At 42.4% G+C, this 24,477-nt stretch overlaps 1 long non-coding RNA gene across 3 annotated transcripts in view; it reads right to left on the bottom strand.

Moving 5' to 3' along the window:
- LOC140689592 (uncharacterized) overlaps window positions 1–24,477 on the bottom strand; it is a 113,994-nt gene that overhangs the window by 83,856 nt on the left and 5,661 nt on the right. Inside the window, exon 1 of one of the 3 annotated variants that reach the window (XR_012064631.1) lies at window positions 12,845–13,315. The exons of the other annotated variants lie outside the window; for them this stretch is intronic. This is a non-coding gene — a long non-coding RNA (uncharacterized lncRNA). Of the gene's footprint in view, window positions 1–12,844; window positions 13,316–24,477 lie in introns of those variants that run through there. 3 annotated transcript variants of the gene reach the window in all.

Consider the following 24,477-nt stretch of genomic DNA (forward strand, 5'->3'; position numbering starts at 1 on the left):
CATACTCACATAGAAAGAATAATGCAGATGCGGTGACTTGGTGAATGTAGGTAAAATTTATGTAGGTATCCATTTTGAGTATTTTTTCAGCACTTCTGCAGAAGTGAAATTTTCAAAAAATAGAAATTGTAAAATACCCTTCTTGAAAATGATTGCTTGAAGATCTATTTGCATCAAATGAAAGATTAATTAAAAGTATGGTTTGGGAAAAGAAACAATTACTCTATGTTTTGTCACCACTTAAGCACTCAGAAACTATGAAATTTGTTTTTAAAATTAATACAAATATCCAAATAGAATCTTAAAGAAGATTAATATTTTTTAAAAAATAATTCAATAAAAACAGTTTTGGTTTTAAACCCAGATTTAGGAAATGAGACAAATTAAAGAACAATAATAATCCATGTTCTTCATGCTTTACAGAGGAGACTCCAGAAGTGCTGCTTTGTCCCTAGTGTGAATAATTCAAGTAGTTTAATTTTTTTTTTAGATTTCCTGGCATCTGAGCCATTTTCCCTATGCCTAGGAAATCACAGGTGGGAAGAAGGGTCAATCTCCCAGCACAGCCGATACTGAGACGAGTTGCTTTCTCTAATACAGCAGCTACGTTGTGGACATGAGGCCCAAACTGAGTCTATCATTTACTCCTACTCAGAACTTTAATCTATAGAAACATGCAAAGAAGAACGGACAGTGGCTTTTAATGGCACCTAATGGGTTCAAGAAAGGGAAACACAATCTAATTTCTGGGATCGAGGCCCTTACGAAACTTAGGGGTATTTTGTAATCGTGTTAAAAGAATCTCTTATTTCCTACGGGTGTAATATTGGGGCAGTAAAACACAAAACAGTCTGTGCCCAAAAGCTGTAAATGTAGTTATTGGTTGAATTCTCAGTTTCACGAGCTCTTTTAATGTAAAAATTAAAGCATAGATCAAGAAACAGTGCAGTCTCAAGAGTGGGAATTATGATGCGTGAAACTGTTTGGAGAACTCTATACCCTAAACTCTCAAATTCCAGTAAGCCGTCTTTGCCAGCCAAAATAGCCCTCACTCTCTGATTTGATGCAGCCCTACACATATTACCTGACATACGGCACAGCTCCCTTGCCTTAGTTTCCACAAATTTCTAACAAGAACCATATATAAATATGCTCCAGGGATTCAATTACAAAGTCAAAATCAAACCCAGGAGGAACTTGCTTGCTTAAGCACACACACACACACACACACACACACACACACACACAGTAGGGCTTTGCCTGTTTACACTGATTTATTTTAAATTGAGGAATGTATGTGGAAATGGATTCAGACAATAGACCAAGAGGGACGAAAGCATTGGATAAATCTGAATTTATTAATAAAGATATTCTAACTGGATTCTGTGTTCTTTGTAATAGCTTGAGCACCTGAAATGGCTCTATCATTATTTGCCTAGTTCGTTAACTAAAATCTAGACTCACAGGTGGCTCTCACCAGTTGAATCTGAGATTCCAGCACTTCTTTGGTATGATGTAGAAGGAATCCGAGGACTTGGAAGAGTGGAATGTTGCAGTGTCTTTATAATGAGAGACTTGCCCATCCACGGCATCATTACACCTCCTGAAAGCCCCCAGAAGAGACTCCTTTCACAAAGACCCCAAGAAATTCACAAACAAAGGAACACAAGCATCTCTAAGAAGCATGTTAGAGACAATTCCTTGTGAGGCAGGGAGACTGGGGGAAGATGATGCAGTAGAAATTGGTTTCCCGATTTTAAGGAAAATTGGAAGATCTGAGGGTGACAAAGGCCACACTGGGTGGGCATTTAAGTGCCAGAGGCATGGTGGTAATATTAGGAACCAAGATCAAAGGAAGACCCAAGTGAAAATGTCTGAGATTTAGAGGAATAGAGTAGATGGTCAAAACTTAAGCAGGTTTTAATTCTAATTTGAGCTGCTATTTTAGAGGGTTCTCAGAAAAGAAAGGAAGAATATTTATATCCAACATGAACGACCGCCGTCGAGGGTGATTTTCATGATCAAGCAGACAACCAGCCCCCTCGTCCCTAGCTAAACCATCTAATTTATGGTGGCATGTGTGAATGAAGCTATGTGTGGGTTTACCAGCATGGACTTCCCATCACAAAAGCTGACTAACCTACCACCACTACTGTTTGCTCAACTTTCCTGCTAAAATACCAAATATGAGCCCCCAGGCCAGCGGCCTGGTAGAAGGCTAACTATATGGAAAACCTTCCTTCCTGGCAAAGGTAGCAATGTGACCTCAATGGATTTGGATTTGTTTTCCCTCCTTACTACATCCCGACAAGGACCGCCCTTACCGACTGCCTTACATACAGGCGTGCTGTCCGAACGCCATTGCTTCTGACCAAGGAATTCACTTTACAGTGAAGGAAAAAAGCAATAAAACCACCACCGGTTCTATCACGTATCCCATCATCTGAAAGCAGCTGGACTTACAGAACACTGTAATGAGCTGTGCAAGATGGTCACTCCAGCCGAGAGACAAGACCTGCCAAGTTAGACTGCACTCTTGAAGGATACCTTGAATGTTCTGTTTCTTCTGCAGCCAGAATATGGGCTCAGGAGGAGCCAATGGCTGGAAAGGGGTATGACACCTCCAAGAATTCAACCTAATAATATACTTACAAAAATTTTACACATTCTCATTTCATAACTCTGTTTGTTATTCCCTAGCGTTGAAGTTTTGTTTGCAAGGAAGAGGATAACCATCCTGTTGAACTGCCATCAGGCTATTTGTGCTTCCTTTGCCACTGGGTGAATACATAAAACAAGGTACCAGAGTCACTGGTAATTGACAGTACTTATAAAAAGTAAATAAGGATGCCCTTTCTCCGTAAGGACAGCGGAGAACACAGCTGGACCTCTTCCTTCCCTAACATGCTCAATGGACAACTTTAAGTGGATGATTACTGAAGCCCTACGCAGACAAGATTAGCTGGGTTTCAGGGTTATCCTGAAATTGGGCAAAGGATTGGACTGGGAAACAGCCCAACTCACTGAAGAATGGCTGACAGTAAGGGAACAATATCATTTTATTACCACAGCTCTTTGCCCAATTTCAGGATAACCCTGAAACCTGGCTAATCTTGTCTGCGTAGGGCTTCAGTAATCATCCACTTAAAGTTGTCCATTGAGCATGTTAGGAATGCAAAGGGTCCAACTGTGTTCTCCTCTGTCCTTATGAAGAAAGGGCATCCTTATTTGTGCTGGACAGTATTTTAGGCATCAGCCACATGGAGTTATTTAAATCTAAGTTTAAATCAATTAAAATTAAATACCATAAAATACTAGTTCTTCATCTTCACTAGCCCATTTCAAGTGTCCCCTGCCCACATGTGGGTAGCAGCTTCCGTACTGAGCAGCGCAGGTACAGAACATTTCCACAGTTACAGAAACCTCCATTGGACGGTACTGACTCACAGCCATCTGGTCAGCTGAATAAGTAAAGATCATAACCTGTATCCACACTTCCTTCCTACGAATATATTTTAACCAACTTTCCTTTTCTTTCCTCTCTTTACCCCGGTGGGGTATGTAGTGTTTCCCAGTAGTAATTAACTTTTCAGTTCAGTTGTTGCCGATAAAACACTGAGAAGGGACTGTGACAACACTCCAGGGGGACTGAGCATTAGGCAGAGACCTGGGAAATGGTGAACGGTGTGAGCAGGACCTTCCTTCACTGCAGAAGCAGGAAGGGCCAGAAATGCCCCCTCCAACCTCTTTCAGCTCTGTGACTGGCTGGAGACTTACACTTAGCCCATCATGTGCTCCCATTTGGGACATTAATGTGAAGCAAATGATGCCCCGAAGCAGAGACCTTTCAGAAGTCACCTGGTGTGGCAGCTGTGGAGTCTGGTACCTGAGGTGTCATCAGTACAGGCGACAGAGGAAGCGTCTGGTGGACACGGAGATGACAGCGGCAGGCGAGGCATCCTGAGACCTACTCCGGGCTGTGGCCTGCCCAGCAACAGGGCCACCAATGGCTTGGCCCTGTGCACCTGCCCTCCTTCCCATCGTTCTGTGAACGCTTCCTTATCCTTCAAAAAAAATTCTTTTCCTGCCTAATTTAACTAGAGTCAGTTTCCATTTCTGCACATAAGAACTCTTACTGAAACAAAAAATGACTAATAACAGATGAAATATCATTTTCTAAAAACCAAAAGACAAAAAATTTCAGAGGGATGTTTACCTTTCAGAACACTGGGAAAGGTAAAAGCAAACAGAGCGTCGTACACAAAGTAGAAGACATAAATGCAGGAGGAAAACAAGAAAGCATGAAAAGCAAAAATACAAAACAAGATGACAGAGGCCAGGTCAAGCATACAAGCTGTGATAATAAAATTTAAATTATTTCAACTCCCTATTAGAAAATTTAGTCATACAATGTTTAAGTTTAAAGAAACACATTAAGTTGACAAGAAATGTTTTTCAAGGATAAGCAAAGGCTTCTCAGATAAGTGAAATAAGAAGGAGATAAAGTATAGCTCATTTTAACTCAAACAAAATTTAATAGAAGGCAAAAATGTTTCCATGGAAAAGAGAGTCATTTTATATTCATAAAAGGCAAAATCTACATAAAATTTGTAATAGCCATGAACCTTTATGCTTCATATAAAAGCATCAAATTATATAAAACAAAAACAGGATTGCTGTGAGAAACTGTAAAACATCTCTTTCCACACTTTATAGGTCTATTAGGGGGAAAAGACAAATGGAGAACGGAACTGGGAGATGGAATAAATTTTATAGAATGAGCAAAAGTGTGTCCACCCACTTCTCTTCAGCTCCACTGAAATAACCAGAAAAAAATAAGCACTTAAAAATAAGTTTGCAGCTGTGCTGAAAAACAAGTCATAGTGTTAATGACTATGAAATTTTGAGTAATCTGGGGAAATGGGACATCAGTGACAGCAGAGGGAGGGAGAAAGGATGGGAACAGAAACTTTGCTCCAAAACAACTAAGAAAAAGAGACAACTATGGACACAAAAGCGATTCTAAACACTTCACGTTAAGTTGAACTCATCACATACAAAGGAAGGAAGGGCAGCAATAATGTTTAATTAAAGAACTATGGCAAAAAATACTGCATGAGCAGCTCCTTTCTGTCTGCTTCTTGGGGAGCAGCAGGCAAGAATGGTTTCTGCCCTAAGATAAAACCCAAGAACTTTCTCTCCCCTTCCGTGAATGATCTGCCTGAGGCCATTTCCAAGCTCTGTGGTTACCAATCGTGGCTGTAAATTAGAATCAGCTGAGAAATTAAGAAAAAAAAAATCCTAATGCCCAGGCTGCTTCTCGAACAAAGTAAATCAAGGTCTCTGGGAGTGGGACAAAGGCTTTAGAAGTTTCTAAAGTGACCCTGCAGATTCCAATATGCGAACAAAGCTGAGAACCACAGGCTGAGTGGAAGTGGTGGGGTTGAAAATAAAAGGCCAAGACCAAAGTCACAGTAAACTTCCACAGCGACAGCAACGGAAGAAAAAAATAGAAAGGAAGTAGAGGGCTCTGGCTTCAGTCCCTAAGTAGAAGCCTTGAGCGCCGCTCTCTGAAGCGGGAGGCTGGACCCTCGGCACGCAGGCTGGTGGAGTGAGCACTACCCCCTCCCCCGTAGCCCACAACCCCCGAGTGACGACACCCAGAGGACTACAGCCGTGCACAGCCCACTGGCCACACACCTGTCTGCCCCAAAACCACCTGAGAACAGATTTCCACACTCAGGACCACCAAGAGGCAAAAAAGGAGACTCTTAAATAAAAATAGGAGCTACCCAACAAGAATCACTGAACATTTGAGGAAAATCAAAACCCATGAAAGAGAAGAATCAAACTCAACAAACTGCCTAAACAAAAAGGAAGAGAAAATTATAAAATAAGGATAGGTCATATCCTCAGAGAAATAAGAAAAGGCTTCTACAAAAATATAATAAATGGAGATCTTTAAAATTTTAAATATCATATTTTAAAACTCAACAGATCGGCAGAATAGCATAATGGACTAAACTCATACTGAACTAAGGAATTCTCCCATAAAGCATTAAAAAAAAAAAAACACACAACTTACAAGAGGTGGAAAATATGAGATAAGCCTTAAGTTGCATGGAAAATAGATCTACAAGATCTGTAATAGCAAGGAGGAAATCAATTAACACAATCAACTCTTGAACAACATGGGTTTGGACGGCATGGGTCCACTTATACACAGATTTTTTCCCAATAAATACATATCACAGTACAACATGATCTTGGTTGAATCCGCAGATGAGGAACCTCAGATACAGAGGGCCAACTCTAAAATCATACCTGGATTTTCAACTGTGTTTAGGGTCAATGCCCCTAACCCCAGCATTGTTCAAGGGTCAACTGTATATATAATACACACACAGAATGTAAGGCACATGAGGGGGTATGTATTACATTTACACACACACACAGAATGATATATGTGTGTATATTATATTATGTGTGTGTATACATACAGAAGAACTTCCAGAACCGAAAAAAGACCCTAGTCTTCAGAATGAAATGCTTACTAAGTACCAAACAGGAAGAAAGAACAAGACTTCTATCTATAAAAAGTTTGTGCAGTTCAGAACTCCACGGGTAAGGAATCTAAAAGCTTCTAGAGAGAAAAACCAGGCAACCTACAAAGGATTGAGACGCCTTGACTTTTCATCAGCAACACTAAGGGAGAAAAGACGATGAAGCAATATCTTCAAGTTCTGAAGAAATAACATTCTAACAGAGGGTGACATACAATAAGCACAAATCAGTAAAGTGTATAGTATGCTAAAAGGTGATAAATACTATCGAATTAAGAAAAAATAGAGCAAGATAGGGAGATGTGGGAATGCAGGGAGATGAGGTTGGAGGAAAGGTTGCGACATCAGATGGAAGGTCACAGAAGGACTTCCTGAGAAGGAGAGGTTCGGACAGACACTGAAGGAGGTGTGGGAGAACTAGCAGACGTACAAGGAAGAGAAAGCCAGAGGATACACTTGTGAAAATGAACGCTAAAGAAAAATAACGGCAGAGATACGTGGTGAACTGGAGGATTTCAGGGTTGCTCAAAGCAAGGACAGGCCCACAGCTGGCAGCGCTGCACGGCACAGCAAGCTTTATCGGGTGGTGCTTAGACAGGGCTGCAGGAGAGGGAAAGCCTCTCCGAGCAGGAAACGTTCCAACGACAGTGGAGTGGAGCCTCTTCCCAGAAGGCGAGGAGAGCAAGGGAAATCCCCCGAGAGAGGGGCGTTCCCGAGGGGGCAGATGTGATGAAGTGAGGGCTCAGCAGCAGCTGGGGAACCTCTGGTCACAGAACGCAAAAGGGCAGCAGTAATTCGTGGTCTTTTAGAGCCATGGTGGTTTGTCTAATCCATAGCTAGAAGCTGTCGGTGCAGTTCTGCAGGATATGCAAAGCAGTCAAGCTGTAAATGGCTGCAAATACGCTGACATAAGCTACATTCAAAAGCAGGCAGGTATGTACGAATTTGAATTTGGTGCCGGTGGGCTTTGAGTTAACTGTCCAAATCTGCTATGGGGAAGCAAACAATATAGGGGGCCAGTATACAAGAAACATGCAAAAAAAATATTCCTTTCAGAGTCTCACATGATGAAAATGAAGCATATTGTACTGCCTAATAATCTAGAACCAAAAGAAATGCACTGCACTCACATAAGACAAAAGGAAATATATTATCATAGAACAGAAAAACAATACCTCAAAACTGGCTCTTTCTTTTAGATTTTGGTTTTTTTCCTCTTCTAGATTTCTCAGTGATTTTATATATAGCCACATGTCAGTCTGTATCACCCTGCATTTTAACCACAGCATTTGTTTATATGTCTCTGTCCGCTACTGGACTGTATGCCATTGAAAAATACCAACCACTTCTGGCTCATCTTAAAGCCCCAAACTTCTCCAGAACAAGTTTCTAGTACCATAAATGTAGATCCTACTAATATTTTTAAATAGTGAATAAAGAAATGTGACGAATAGAATTATCATGCATCTCCAAGTCCACAGAGGAACCAAGAACAATTCTGTTTCAATCCATATTTCTTTTGAGAGTATCTAATCATGTTTTAGTTTTATAGTTCTAAAATATCACAGCATCAATCTTTTCCCATATGTCGCATCTCTTAATCAGCTAACTATCAACTCAACAACTCTTTAAAAATACAACTTAAAGATTACTGAGAGATATTCATTAATTCCATTACAGTTATTCTTGTGGATGGCTGAATTTCTAAATTAGAAACATGGAATTATCTATTTTATCATTTAGAATGCTTTGGACCATAATTTTAAAAGTACCTCAGAGAAAAGGGCTTCATGTTAGGAATTTATGATCCCATGTAAGCGAAAGTCTAAAGGTAGGTGGTTCAGCTAATGTGCCCCTCAGTGACGTCTAAGCTCCAATTTAACATCTATATAATTTTTTGGCCTTTCTTTCAATGTGTAAGACGGCAGCCTCAGTTTCCAGCATCATGTCTCATACAGCAGCATCCAGCGGCGGGAAGGAAGAGTGGGATTTCTCCATGGACTCTCTTTTCATCAGGGAGAAAAAGTTCCTCCAGAAGCCTCAAGCAGATGCCCTTTCTGCCTCATTGATAAACCTGGCACTGTTCCCACTTCAAACAAATCACCAGTGAAAGAAAATTTACTTTTTTTGGTTCAAAAAAAAGGGGAGGGGTGGATAGAATTACTGGTTTCAGTTCCACTGAGATGGAATTAAGCACACACTTACCCCATCTTTCTCACAAATTACAATAAAAACCCTTGGACGAGATGCATAAAGCAAGCATCTTGGGACTCTGACAAGTCAATAATAGAAGGCATATTTGGAAGGGAAATCAAATGCTGAAGAACAACCCAGATGGCAGTGAATTTCCTAACTCTATCCACTCGATATCTCCCAGCTCAGACCGCAGGGCAGCCGAAATCCAGGGACTGCACAGCAAGTGCAGATAGAAAAATCGCCGAGAAGGAGACCCTTTCTTTCTAACCAGAAGACTGGGAAGAGAGGCTCCTGTAGGATGGAGAATATGAGGGAGGGGATCCCCGTTTTTTCCCTCTTTTTATTCTCCCTGCCCTGCACTGAGGCAAACCCCAGGCAGAGCCACACTCTCAGGACAGCCTGGGCATGGCAGGAACTCTGTTTGAGAGAAAATAGTTCCTTCCTGGCAGGAGAACTGGGACAAGGAGACCCTGTGGTCCTGTGTTTTCTCCTGAAAGTCTTACTGTTTCACGTTTTACATATAGATCTGTGATCCAGTTCTGGTGTAAAGTCAAAGTCAAGTTTCGTTTTTTGGTGTGTAAATGACACACTGTTCCAACATCATTTATTGAAAAAACCATCCTTTCTCCACTGAATTACTCTTATATTGTTGCCAAAAATCAAATGGCCGTATTTGTGTAGGTCTATTTCTGGGGTCTCTGTTCTGTTCCAGTGATGGGTGCATCCATCCCTTCACCAGTGTAACATAGCCTAGATTACTGCTGCTTCAAATCTGGTCCTGAGCTTCCTCTAACTTTATTCTGCTTTTTCAAAATAGTTTTAGCTATTCTAGTTCCACTGGATTTGCATAAAAACTTTAGAATCAGCTAGTCTATATCTACAAAAAAAAGCTTGCTGGGATTTTGATTGGTATCACATTAAATGCATAGATTAGATGGGACAGCTGACATCTTTACTACACTGAGTCTTCCGACCCATGAACACGGTATGTCTCTTACCTAAACGGTATTTTTTTCAATCTTTTTTTTTAAATCAGTGTTTTGTCAGCTTCAGCATATAGATTTTGTACATGTTTTCTTAGACTTATACCCATGTATTTCATTTTTTTTTGAGCTATGGAAAATTATATTATTTTAAAATTTTGGTTCCTAACTGATAATTACTAGTGTATAGAAATACAACTTGATTTTTGCCTGCTGACTTTATATCCTGCAATTTTGATAAACTTAGTTCTAAGATTTTTATACTTGCTTTGGCTCCAGCCAGGATGACCCCTGGTGTGGCTGACCTATTTGGTTACTACTGCATTCTCCTAACCCATCACCGAGTCAAGTAGGCCTTTCCAAATAATTTCCCTTCCCTAGCCCTATTATGAAGTGATCTTGTGCCAGCCTCCAGTTATGAGCAACATTATCATCAGTTACTAGGTTTCTTAAAATTTTTTATGTATTTTTGGGGGGGGGAGGTAATTTGGTTTGTTTGTCTGTTTGTTTGTTTGTTTTAATGGATGGACTGGGGATTGAACCCAGGACCTCATGCTTAGCATACATGCATGCATTCTGTGACTGTGCTAGACTCCCCATAACCAGTTACTTTTTTTTCAAGGCACTTACAATTTTTCCCTCTAGCCAGACAAATTTTCTAGGAGTACCACTCTTGTGTTCAGGCAGGTCAAACTATCCAAATTCTTATTCTGAATATTCAGATTATACAATTTGACAGGCATGCATTGAGCGTCTACTCTGCCAGGAACGCATTCTAAACGATGCAAAAGCAGCAGCTGATCCTTATCCCCTTTGTTCTCATTTCTGCTGTTTACATTTGGTCTTTTTCACTGCTTCTTAGCAGATGGGAAAAAAAGAAGAGGGGAACATGGAAGAGTCATTTTAAAGCAACAGACTGCTTTTAAGGTAGTTGTGAAAAGAGGCAACAACTTTTGTTTATAGCAAGTGTCTAAATGATTGCTATTTCACCGATCCTATCGCCCTTCCCTGATGGGTGACTGAAAGTAGACTGCCACACTCTGATGAGAAATTACTTGTACTAATGATCTGAACAGGCTTCATCTTCACTCAGGTGCAGAAATGACTTCAGATCCAGAGCTGAAGAAGAGAGTCATCTCTTGAGCTATCGTTAGAGAAAGGAAAGGTCAGAGAGAATGCAGCTGGTTATTTGTTCCTTTATGTTCCATGCCCTGATGGAAGAGTTATCAAACTACCTTGAAAAATGAGCTGGTTATTTCCCAGATTCCCTGGCTATGGATGCTGAAAAGGGTGGTTTTATTTGATTTTCAGCAGACGCACATGTATTAAGGATCTCTTGGTTGTCTTAAGCCTGTTTTAATGCCTTTCAGTCAAAGACCCATTTAACAACTTCGAAGCACAGGAGCTTGAAAGCAGCGAGAACAGATGTCAAATTAAGATGGCAGGTGGCTCACAGGTCCCGACTTTCCCTTCCTGCTCACAAGTTAGCTAAGATTTTTTTTTAAGCACTAGATTACAACAGCATTGGAAACTGAGACTACCAAACAATAATTTTCCATACTCTCAGAAGGAATTATGTGTCGACTTCTAAGTGAGCAAAGAGACCGGCAAAGAAATAATCATTTAAGTTAGGATTTATACATTGTACAAATAGTTAAAAATACAGAGACCACAAATCTCAGGTGACTGTCTTACTCACTTTTCCTACAGGCACCCAAAACACCATGAAGACTCATTGCTAGAGCCAAGGAAGTCTCGGTTGAGACAGCAAAACTGTAGAACTGAAAAGGAATTTTCACTGGCTCTCTGACCAATGGGAATAACTGAGAAGCACAACTTGCAGCTTGCCTACCCCACGCCACTAGAACCAAGGAGGCCAGTTGCAGGGCCTGTGGACAGCCTTTCTGTGGGGTCAGCAGGAATTGTGGTCTTACAGAAGGAGTTCTGCTTGCCTGTCAGGGTCCAGAGTTTCACTGGGCAGGTTTTTCACCTGCTAACATTTGACATCAGTGGGTAACTGATGTTCTAGATCCTCTCCTCCTCTACAAGCTGTTCCTCAGATGAAACTAAGAGAATGGCTTGTTACTCGGAGGAAGCAAGAGCCAGACCCTTCTGTAAATAAGAAGGGCAAAGCTCTGCTCTACCAGAGCATCAGCGTAGCAACCTCATGCAGGGCCCTGGGACTTCAGGAAAGGCAATGTTTGGGAGCGGCAGGCAGAAGATACACCACCTCCTACTGCGCCCTCGGGGGCATGCTCTTAAGACAAATAAAGAGCAAAACCAGTGATAAGAAGACCTTGCAAGTTTGCTGGTCAGGAAACGTACAGAAATAAGAAGAAAGTTGGAGTGAGGAAATGCAAAGTCACAATGAATGTGGGGCTCACAAGGGGGTTAAATCTGCATTGCTAGGAAGAGCCCACCATTAATGGGAGATTGGGGATCTGAGGCACAGGGGTTAATGGAGTTAGGAGAAATAACTTGGGAAGCTGCACATATACGAGGGCAATAAAAGGAAAAGCTCATCAGAAAGGTTCTTATTTTTTGGAATGCCCCATATGAACTCTAGGAGAGAAGGCAACCTGCATGGCGCACGGATGAATGTTTTTCCAAAGTACGGACAGTTCAGTTTCACAATTAACCTATTGATGGGAGAACTCTCTCCCTGTAGGAGTTAAAAGTTGTAGAACCAGAACAAGTTGGCATGGACTGACTGGTATGCTAGCAAAGCCGAAACCATAAAACATTTTTTGTTTCTCTTTCGGTTGGCTGTTCTCTCTGTGTGTCCTTTTCTCCAGAAAATAAGAAGTCCTGGCTCTGGTCTCTGACTGGTGACAACAGAAAGGTTCCAGATCAGCAGTTCTCAACTTTGTTCCTTTTGTGGCACATTTTTTGAATGCTGTAATTTTTGGCACTCGAAAAACACCAACACTAAATAAGCCGGGAATAACTGTAACACAAAAACCACTAGCGAATAATGCCTTATGCTCTTTGACAGCCTTTAGCTATTATGCAGTTCACATAGGCACACTTCAGTACTGTGCCACTTTTTTAAATAACACTCTTTACGACCACGACCACACTGTCAGAAGGCAAAGTACTCACATGTTCCATTGAATCCCGAATTATTCTTTGGTACCAATTCGACAAGGTGTTGCCATTCATGTCCCTAATTTCCAGCACAGAGCCCTATTCTATAGCTCATCTTATGACCTGCTTAACTCAGTGATTCACTCATTGAACAGCATCCTTTCAAGATGTATCCACGGTTGTAGCAAAAATAAATCAAAGGCTCACAGTGCAACAGTGTAACACAGCACATGGTTTGTGACTCTCTTGTTCCAAATTCATGTATCTTGCTTAAGTAGAAACAAGCTTAGGATCCAGGAGAAAAGAAAGAGGCTTGCAGTGGTTGGCAGAAATCAAGAGCCCTAGATATTAGGGAGAAATATTCCTCCTTTGATGCACTTTCTAAAGGATTCATCTTTCTGTGATGCTGGCCTGGAATCAGAACCAAGGAGGACTGTTCTGGACATGGCCATAGAAACGGGACAAAATAGGGCCGAGCTCCATGTGGTCTAGCCTAGAGCCAAGATTCTCCACGGGCATTGGAATGTGATGCTTTAGAATGATAATAGGGAGAGTTCTCTTGAGAATCTGCAAGAACATTGGGGGCTGATTGGAGACGCTGGGATCCAGGATTCAGGCCAATCCTCTGTATTTCTACCTTGTGGAAACAATTAGTATAATGTAGAAAAATTGCCAACTTAAACCTTTTGTGACAAAATGCATGGGTTACATGTATAATAATTTCCTATGTGCATATATCCATCTTAAAAAAAAATCACAGCATCTAACACTCCTTAAAACTGAGGCTCTGTCATGAAGAAAGGTGCAGTAAGAATGTGTTAAATTCTTCATGTGTAGAGCTGAAAAGACTATTTCTTTCTTGAAAATTAGAAAAAAATACAGTTTTTTAATGCATTTAAAAAATTAGAGGTTAAAAACTGAGATGATATAAAGCAAATATATATCTTTGAAAAACAAGCTATAAATGCAGATAATTCATAATTCAGATAGCCAAAAACATTAAAAATTGAGAAAGTAAAAAATTATTTTTAAGGGAAGGGGGGAAGGCTCACTATATAAAGCAAATAAAGAAGTAGAATTAAAAACACTCTATAGTATGAATCAAATTATGTTTCTAAAATGTTATTTATGGACATGTATATGTATATATTTATGCTTATACATACATTTAGAAAAAAATAAACCCAACTGTGAGTCTCCAGTTGGTGAGTTGTGGGTAAGTTTTATTTTCTTTAATTTTTCCTATTGTCTACTATAAGTATGTATTACATTTATAATTCAAAAAATTATTGTGGCGATTTAAAAATTATAAAGTCTATGGTTAGAAGTTAATATTCAAAGTACACTGGGTGAGGGTGTATTCAGCTGTGTGGTAGACCAGAATGAAGTCTGTCCTGATGTTATGGATTGGATGTTTGTGTCCCTCCAAAATTCATGCTGATGCCCTAACTCCCAATGTGATAGCATTTGAAGGTGGGGCCTTTGGGAGGTAATCAGGCTTAGATGAGATCAGGAGGGTGCTGGCATTAGTGTCTTTACTAGAAGAAAAGATCAGAAGACCAGAGCATGCTCCCTCCACCACCCCCCATCTCTTTGAGGGATCTCACCAGAACTCAACTGGCACCCTGGTCCCAGACTTCCAGCTTGCAGAACTATTTGAAATAAATGTCTCTTGTTTAACCCATACAGAGTTAAAATTGCTCCTAACTAGCTGGGTGGCCTTCAGCGGTAAAAAGTACAATGGTATCCTATGTCCATGAGTCTATTCTTGGTTTGTAAATAGATTTGTAGAAAACTAACTATGGTTACCAAAGAGGAAAGGAAGGGGGCGGGATAAATCAGGAGTTAGGGGTTAACAGATACCCACTACTGCATATAAAATAGATAAACAGGACCTACTGTATAGCACAGGGAAATATATTCAATAGCTTGTAATAACATATAATAGAAAAGAATCTAAAAGAAAATGCTTGTATATATATAACTGAATTATTTTGCTGTCCACCTGAGACTAACATTGTAAATCAACTACACGTCAATTAAAAAAAAATGTTTTTTAAGTACAATGGTAGACTCCATGGTGTCCAAAGATCAGCCCTGTCTGAACAGCTGGACTTTAAATGATCCTGGAGCAGGTGTGGTGAGTGGTGTTCACGGCCACGCTGTGAGGGAGATGCAATCTGCCTCAGGGCACACACTCCCAGAACCGCCCTCAGGCGACAAGCTTCTCGGTTAAGGGGCTGCTGTTTCTCTCGGTTTTGCTGTTTGGCCTACAGTCAGACTGAGGCACCTACAGCTAGCAATCTGAGATGCACTGACTCTTGTCCTGGATGTAGCTTAAGGGGGTAGGTGTGGTTTCCCTCAGGTGAAGGTATGGCATCACTTTGAGAAAAATGGAGCCATGTAATTTTAGAACTAACTTTGAACAGAATCTACTATAAAATGACAAGCCACGGATGGAATAAAGTGTCCTTCAACAAAGTAATGAAACAGCTTCTGAGTCATTCTGCCCTGCTCGATAGGGTGCCTCGTCACACAAACACCATTTGTATCGCCGTTTGCCTTGCTTTGTTTTGCTCTGTTTTGTTGGTCTTCTAAGAAAATGTTTTGGAAGTTCAGTAACTTACTGAGCAAAAGCGCTTGTGGGAGAGGGAGTGGGACAAGGCGAACCAGGTCCGGCAGGACTATAAGCTGTTGAGCGTGTGCTGGGGGACAGGGCCGCACAGGGGACCACCAGGAGGGCAGCCCCTGCCCCGGGGACCCGAGGCCTGGCTGCTCCAAGTCACCCTGAAGTGGGTGTCTGGGCAGGCCTGCTTCCCACATATCTAAGTCTCCTCCCTCCCGTTTGCTCTGCAGGCGTGCTGTCTGAAAGTTGCTTAGAACTGTCTGGAAGCCCTTCACCAGAAAGTGACATGTGGAGAGGGGGAGTGCCCCCTGGCTCCTTGAGGTAATAGATCGAGTCAGTCATTCCTGGATCAGAAGCATCCAGACCCATCAAGGATCCCAGGCTCAGGCTCCCACCTGCCCTGACCCAGCCCCGGCCCATACTGGTAGCCATGCCAACTCGCAGGGAGCAGGGCTGGCCCCAGAGGGTGGGGCCCCTTTCACCTGCGGGTTTCCCGGGAGATCTGAGCGGAGCCACGCACCCAGCCATGGGCCTGTCTTGATTTATAACTGTGAAACAGTTAGACATCTGGGAAATGAGGTTCCACTTATGGTCTTGCCCCAGGTCCCACAAGTCAGTAGGTCTCATTTTATGCACAGCTTATAGGAACAAGTCTAATGTCTTTATAATTGCATTACCAGGGCTCTGCAGTGTGGAGATAAGAGCTGGAGCTTTGTGAGCCTACAGACTCCACCTTAAATTACACCCCCTGGACACTGCCTCTTCCTACTCATCAGGAGACCCAGGTGCCGGCTGGCAGGTCCCAGGCTCTGGGGCCAAGTACTTCCAGGATCCACACCCATTTGGGAAGAGGAGTCTGAGAATTTCCCCCATTTTTTCCTCCAGCCTATGATAAAGTATGTCCTCTCCGTCAGTCCCTCTTCCTATAACATCGTGGGTACACAGTTTCCTTTGACAAAGGAGCCTTTAAAAGCCCCACCTTGCTAGCATCTCACTGTTATTTCCCTGATGGGGAAATTTATAAGGACTCAAGTTGTGACAACAAAGACATTTGTTCCTTGTTCTAATAGCTTGAGAAGCGGCTTTCTACCACACCATGTATCATCAGGGCCTCTAAGTCAGGATCCTCAGTCAGGATCAGTAGAAGGGACCCTGTTCAGGGAGGCAGGCAGCCCCAGTCCCGGTCCCCGCTCTATGGCCTTGCACTGGCCAGGGGATCTTTACTGCCAGTTGCTCAACCTTTCTTGGCCTCAATTTCCTCCACTATAAAATGGAAATAATAAAATCCTTTCTGTCTACATCACAAGGCAGAAATGGGGATGAGATAATGTAATGACAATGAGAGTGTATTTTTTTAATTATATCAATCACTTGGACAATATAAAAAATTTCTGCAGATGTATTACTGTTACTATATATAGTAACTGTGCTGCCCAAAAGAATTTTCCATGGCAATAGAAGTGTCCCATATATGTGCTGTCCAATACAGAAGACACATGTGGCAACTGAACCTTTGAAATGTGTCTAGTACAACTGAGGAACTGAATTCTTAAGTTCCCTTAATTTTCCTTAATTTTAATATAAATTGAAATAGCCACATGCAGCTACTAGCCACTGTGTTGGACAGGGCAGACACAGACCGCGACGGACTATCGTCCCGGCCTGCTCAGCTCTCGAGTGACACTACTGCGAGGGTTAGTTTTATGGGTCAAGCTGACTGGACTAAGAGGTGTCCAGACAGCTAATAAAACACTATTTCTGAATGTGTCTGTGGCGGCTGCTTCCAGAAGAGATTCCCATTTGAACAGGAAGCCCATAAAGCAGAGGGCCCCACCAGTGTGGGGGGGGGGGGGTGTCACCTAGTCCATGAGGGTCCAAATAGACCAGAAAGGCAGAGGAAGGATGAACCTGCTCCCCCTGCTGGAGCTGAGACCTCCGTCTTCTCCTGCCCTCACTCCTGCTTCTCAGGCCTTCAGACTCAGACCAGGATTTCTACCGTCAACCCCAATTCTCAGGCCTTCGGACTTCGGCTGAATTACATCACCTGCCTTCCTGGCTCTTCAGCCTGCAGACAGCAAGTAGTGGGACTTCCTGGCTTCCTAACTGTGTGAGTCAATTTCTGTAATAAATCCCCTCGTACCTACCACTTATCAATAGTTTATACGGTATCTGCATCTATCCTCTTGGGTCTGTTTCTCTGGAGAAGGATGATTAATACAAGTGCCCGGGGATCCTTTGGAGGGATGGCCTCTCAGTCACCGTGGCCATCCATCGTCACGCCTTGCTCTAGCCCACTGCCCACAGCCCAGGTGAGACCCGGGATCATCTGTCTGGACTGTGAATTTGCAGGGAAGTTTTGCAGGGATGGGGAAAAAACAAAAATAACTGCAAGTGATTCAGTCCAGTGGCACCACCTCTGAGATTCTTAATTCACTCTCACGCCCTGGTTTTCCTGCACGTTCGTGGTTCTCACCACTTTCCAAAGCCAGTTCTTCAACCATCGCTTCTCTCTGGGCCACCCCGATGTTGTGTCAATTAAGTCAGCTCCCACTGCTTAAACCTCGCCAGTATGCACAACAATATCATTTCAAAATACTGATTTCTAAGCAAAGATCAGGTGAACTCAAAGAGCATGTTTCACAGATTTTCCAAGATGCTTTGAGGGTGGGAAATCACTAGATTTAGTCCACTGTGTCCAAATCAAATTTTAAGATGTGCATTTTGTCTTTTAATCTGAAGAAAAAAAAAAAAAAAACCTCTCCAAGTAAAAGTGTTTAGCGAAGCTGGTGGGAGGGCTCCCTACCCAGAGACTCTGGCATCTTCCAGCTGGGCGGGAAGCAGGTATAAATCAAGATCCCATATAAATATTCTCCTGGAGGAGAATGGTGTGAAGAGGCCATGGGAGGCACTCACAAAGACTGTCGTGTTCACATACCATTTGTCATTTCCCTGTAAAGTCCAATGATTTCTACCTTCTCATTCTTTTTTTAAATTCTATCATATCTCTGTTCAAAACTTTCCAGTGTCTCCCACTGCACTCAGAGTAAAAATGTCCATCTTTAAAATTGAGTACATGGATCTGTGCGTGGGTATGACCCTGGCTTACCTCCACGACTCAAAGGTTTCCTCTCTGACCCTCACCTCCTGTTCTCACTCTGGCTCACCTGCGTCTGCCATGTGGTCCTCCTTTGCTGCTGCCCAGCTCGCAGGGTGAGGGGCAGCAGAATACGCCACCCCAAAATGGGGCTGTGGGAGTTTGGGCCATGCCACTTCCAAAGGTGCCACTTGGTATATTGACTGTCTTGAGCAGTAGGCACCTGAAAAAACAGTGCAGGGAGAGGCGTCCTCTGAACTCTCCTTATCTGCCTAAAGATCAATCCTCAGGACTCAATGGTCATAAATCCCCACACCACACCCGGACTGAGAAAAGCTCTCTAACTTTCCTCTGTCTACAGAGGAGGATGGGCCCTAAATAGGTCAGTACCTCGGTCACTATTCATGTCTGACGTGGAGGACACGTCAGCTTAGCGAAGAGAAGAACCACCAGATCATCTGAAGCACATCCCAGCGGAGTTTGCCAGAAACGACGGAGCTGCTGGGCGCCGTCAAGCCCGGCACCCGCGTCTGCAGCTCACACTGCCTACAAAGCGCAGCTAAGACGGACCCATCATCACATCACTGATTGTAAACCCAAACTGCAATTCACACGCAAGAGAGAAGACACCGGCTTACTTAGAACCTCAGCAGAAAGTGCTCTTACTTAGGGTTTTCTTCTTTTCTCTCTTTTGGTCCACCGCCATTCGAACAGATGAGAACGCAGGTCTGAGCTTTGCCTTTGTATTTGTTTTGGTGTTTTTTGACATTTGCTTCTTTCTCTTTATAGTTTAGTTTCATCCAGCCCAAGTGTGGGGTGGTGGGGAGTAAGGAAAGGAGAGTTAAAAGATTCAAGGCATCAGAAACCCAAGACCTGATTCAAAACAGCCCTCCTGATGAGTAGATTCCAAACAACAGTCCAGGAGCCCTGGAGCTCTGATGAGGCACCTCGTGGCCACCGGGAACCAGGAAGGGAACAATTCTGACCCCTGTGCCTGCTTTACCACACCATTTCTATTTGATGTATCAGGATGAGAGCTCTGTAAGGTATTCTGTTTGAGAGAAAAAAAAATCCCCCCGCTAACACTAAATTTGAAAAACAGTTACCCTATATTTTAGTACCACCTTTATAAACTCACTGGGTGATACCCCATTAAGAAAGAATGGCTCCTCCATTCGCTCTGCTAGGAAATCTACACTTTCCAAGTGTATTCTGGTTTGCTAAGAAAAGTGGGCGTTTGTGGTAGTTTTTATCATGGGCTGGTTACTTAGCTTTGCTGGGAAGGCATCTCCTCCCCCATTTTCAAGAAATTCTCCCACTCCACTGGGTGCAGAATTGGTACGGCATGGTGCCCTGCTTCCCTCTATGAACAAAAAAGGAAGGAATCCTCCTTCTTCCCCACCCCTGGACCACATGACCACATGGGTTCATCCAAATAGATGCAGAGACAGTTCCTGTTGCTTATAATCAAGAATCAAGACTGAAGCACTGTGGCTATGAAAGTTAACACACCATGTTTAGTTTGCCCATTAGAAAAACTTGACTTAGATAACAATACTATATAGCATTTCTAAAGTATAACATAACCAACCAATATCTATATGCTTTATGTTTGTCAAATTTAAGTAAATTATAAATACTAAACCTATAAGCCATGTTCACGATTAATACGCTTTGTTCCCAAAACGCAAGAGAGAGACAAGATTTTTCTTATGTAGAATTTACAGGAATACACTTGGGATGGGAGTTGGACAACTGCTTAACTTTTTCAGTGCAACTATCTCCTACCTGGAATTCAGAATTTACACAATTCTCCTGAGACTTCTAAAAATCACTTACTATGTGACTGCAAAATGTCTCCAAACACACCTACCTTGATAAAAGCAGAATGAATGGTGAATGTTTTTGACTAGAGTTAACTTGGCCATGGTGTCGCCAGCACTTAGCCAATGAGAAAAATCAGTCGCAGAGATATAGGTGATACATACTAGTCAGGATAAGTTATGCTACACCAATGTAACAAACAAACTTAAATCTCAGTGGCCTGACACAACAAAGATTTACTTCTCACCCAAGCAGTTCTAATGTACGATGGGTGACCCTCTGGGGCAGTTGTCCCCATCTCTCTGTTTTCCCTTCGAGAAACAGCTGGCTCCTTAACACTCATCAAGACCTTGTGGCCAGGTGGCAGCATGTGACTGAAATTCTTACAAGTCTCCCCAGAAATGCTTCAAAATCCTTTAAATAAGAGTCTGAGCAGCATGAATGTCAGCTGCTGCAGTGCTATTGTTTTATATTATTTATGATTGCAATTGTGATTATCAGAATTTATAGCCATCATTAGCCAACAGCCATCTGATGCTCTCGGCCAGCAATCTGTCACTCTTCTCCTTGGTTGAAGGGACTGGAAAGGACATATGCAGTGACAGGGCACCCAAAGCTCCGGGCAGGCTTGTGGTAAGGATGATGCAATCCTTCTCCCAGAGAGCTGGTGAGACCTTGACGGTGGAAAAAGAGAGAGAGAGAGACCGCGCACAAGGAAAGGGGAATCAGAACTGATGAAGGAGACCGGGCACCCTGTCAGAGCTCCAAAAGCCAAAGCACCAGAGATGAATGGGAGATGCTCAGAGCAGCGCCCAGGGCCAAGTACTTGAGAAGGTGACTGTACTCACAGCGGGCCGTAAAGGGCGCCTTCACTCCCAGTAAACAACAAAAACATATGCCAAAAAGGTGGGGGTTTTTTTCCAAGGCCAGAAGCAACTCACACTCCTTGGTCCTGATTTAGCATTCACGGTACAACATCCATGTTTGCCCTGTGACTCATAAACTAATAAAAGGAAGACCTCATCTGGTCAAGAACATAACTGCCTAAAGACAAAGCCATCCGTGTCAGACATCATAATTAACTTCACAGGTTAATTTTAATGATTGTCAATTTGTGGGAAACATTCTTGAAGAATACGAATCCTCTAGTCTTACCTGAATCACGGTCTTCCCCATAGCCCAAATGCCCACGGATAAAAAAAACCACAGTAAGTTAACTGCATCCTGCGGTTGTGACGACTATGACAATCACTCTTAGGACACCCCCTAATATTGGAAGAACGATACTTTTTATGTGTCTCAAAGTGCTTACAAACCATTATCTCATTTTTTATGAGAACTCTCTACAGTGGGACATTATGTTTCACTTTCGGGACCACCCGCTAGCTCCCTGAAGAGAAGGATAAGGTCTTAAGGAGGCTACAGATCCCCAGCTGAGCACAGTGGCTGGCACAAAGTAAGTGCTCAAAAATGTTTACAGAAGGAACTAACGAATAAATAAGGGACCGTGTGGAAGCTATTTCTATTTGAATAATGAGAACACTGACATCCACAGAAAGTGTTACTTGCTAAGGATCATGATGCTGTATGGTGGCAGACACCGGTATCGTGTCTCCTAGCTTTGTGTTCTTCTCACCTACCTAAACGTCACCGTAGAAATACTGCTTTCTACACATCAAATAAGAAAACCTGATCCAAAGTGCACACAGCAGGGACAAACTAATTGAATGCAATGCACTATTCTAATTTTTCTCAGTCTTATCTCCTATCAGCTAATGCGGTACATACACAACTACCAGCCAGCTACACCAACGGTGCTCCTCGACTGAAGTCCAGAAATGAAGGCAGGAAGTCAGCACACCAGCCCAAAGACTGTACTCGATGTCCATCTTCACCATGAGGTTGTCTTCGACTTTCCATTTATGGGCCCGTCTTTACTGATGATCATGGTTTGCAATTCTTAGCTTGACGTTAAGTTATTTATTATCTTGAACTGTTTATATTCATTCATATACGTGAATCTCATTTCCCAGCCATGTTACATGCTACATGAATATGTATTTTCAATGAATTCGCTCTTATCTTCAATTTTCCTAGCAAAATCAAGAATGCATAGGATGTAGGAAAAAAATATTGAGAGTGTCCTATATGGAATGGTGATGTGAGGAAACTGTGCACCAGTTTCCCAGTGAAACAGCCATAGCCGGTAAAAAATATTTTTTAAAAAAACAACAACAAACATTTGAAGTCTTTGGAAATTGAGTTAAGGGTATATAACAACATTTATTTAAGAAAATCTACTTCCAAGTCTATTTAGTCTCAACAAGAACGGCAAGAACCTGAGGCACCAGCAGGGCGCCGCCTCCCTCTGTGCAGCTCAGCTTAACAGAAGCTCAATCCTATGTGACTACAGAAAGCCCACACCCACATCAAAACTTCCGAAAATTCCCTAGAGCCGCTGGCTTCCATCATCTGTTGTTGCCCGTGGTCCATTCTTCTAAGTGCCCGCTCCAAGCTTCCTCACTTCCTGTAGCCAATGTGCTTTCCCTGTAGCCTCCACCTTCCATCCAAGCATGGAAACACCTCCTTCTCCTTCACTGCCACCAAGTACTACTGATAGTAATGTGTTAATAAGCTTTCAAGTTTTAAGTTTTGAAGTCTTAGGTTGTTATATTTATGAATTTATTCTTATGTATAAATACCATTAACTGCTAATCTCAGAATCAGTATCTGAAAAATACTCCTGATTGTCACTAATCTTGATCTTGCCGTTTCCCTCAAAGAAAATTAATTATAATAGATTGATTAATGCTCACCCCACACCGGATCTGTGGTGGCAGATTCGTGCCATTACCCTCTTCATTTTTATGACAAGGAACAGAGACATCATAAGACATAAGCTCAAGTTGTACAAATTCACTTTGTAGCAAAAATGAAACCAGTCCATGGGTCCCTTCATTAGATGGACTTTAGTGCAGCTAGATTATTCACTCATGCAAGAAATATTTATTGAGGTCTACTAAGTGCTGGCTACAGTGCACTTTAAGGAACAAGGGTAAACAAAGTAACCATGATTCCTGCCTTGCAGAGCAGGGAGTCCAATGAATATAGATACAGAAAAATAAATCTGAAAAGGATACTGGAAATCATGTAACAAAAGTCCCTTGTTTCACCAATGAAGCCAACAGGAATGAAATTACTTGCTAAAGGGCACACAATTGGGGCCTAAACCCAGATTTCACTCTGAAGGACTTAATCTCATCTTGGGCATGATATAATTGTGTTACATGACCCCCAAGTTGCACACAGTGATCTTTCTAGAACTTTTTCATGTACTTGCATGGGACATGAGCCCCAGAAGCCTACAGTAGTAACAGCAACATGTATTGAAAGTTTGCTAGATTCTGAGCACTTTTAATGTATCAATTCACCCAACCACCACAACCCTTCAAGGCAGATATTAGTACCCCCACTTTCAGAAGAGGAAACTGAGGTTCAGAGAGGTAAAGCAACTTGCCAAAGTGCCTCAAAGACAGAAACATTCAGAGCTTGCACTCAAACCTGCTCAGGGCTTCCTTATGCCAATATCAATATTCCAATCTCTACACAGACGCTACACATACTATGCTAATGGATGATTTCTTTGGACTTCTGATCAGGGTATAGAAAATGTGCAGTGTGACTGAAAAGAAAAGAGACCCCACAGGTGAAGCAGCTTTGTGACAAGCTCCCCCAGCTCCCTGGAAGGTTGGAAACCATGACGTATCCATAGGTATCTGAGAAACGCTGGGCTTGGCCAAGGGCATTTTGGCATCTACAAACTTTTCTTGTAATTTATCAGTTATTACATTGTTAAACCAGCTGAAAGTAGGTTTCAGTGGTTTCTTTAGTTCTTCAGATTGAGCGCAATGGTCTACACTAGTTCTCCATAAACATATGATCCACTCATTCTACAAAGTTTTATGGAGTGCATACGAAGTACTAAGCAGGGCCTGCAGCGCTCGGGATGTGGTGGCGAACAAGCCAACACGACCCCTGTTCCCGTGAACACACTGGGGCAGGAGTCGTGGTGTTAGGCTCGCCTTCCAGTGAGAGGTCTACTAA

This window comes from Vicugna pacos, chromosome 26 (assembly GCF_048564905.1).
Source record: "Vicugna pacos chromosome 26, VicPac4, whole genome shotgun sequence".
Taxonomy (NCBI): domain Eukaryota; kingdom Metazoa; phylum Chordata; class Mammalia; order Artiodactyla; family Camelidae; genus Vicugna; species Vicugna pacos.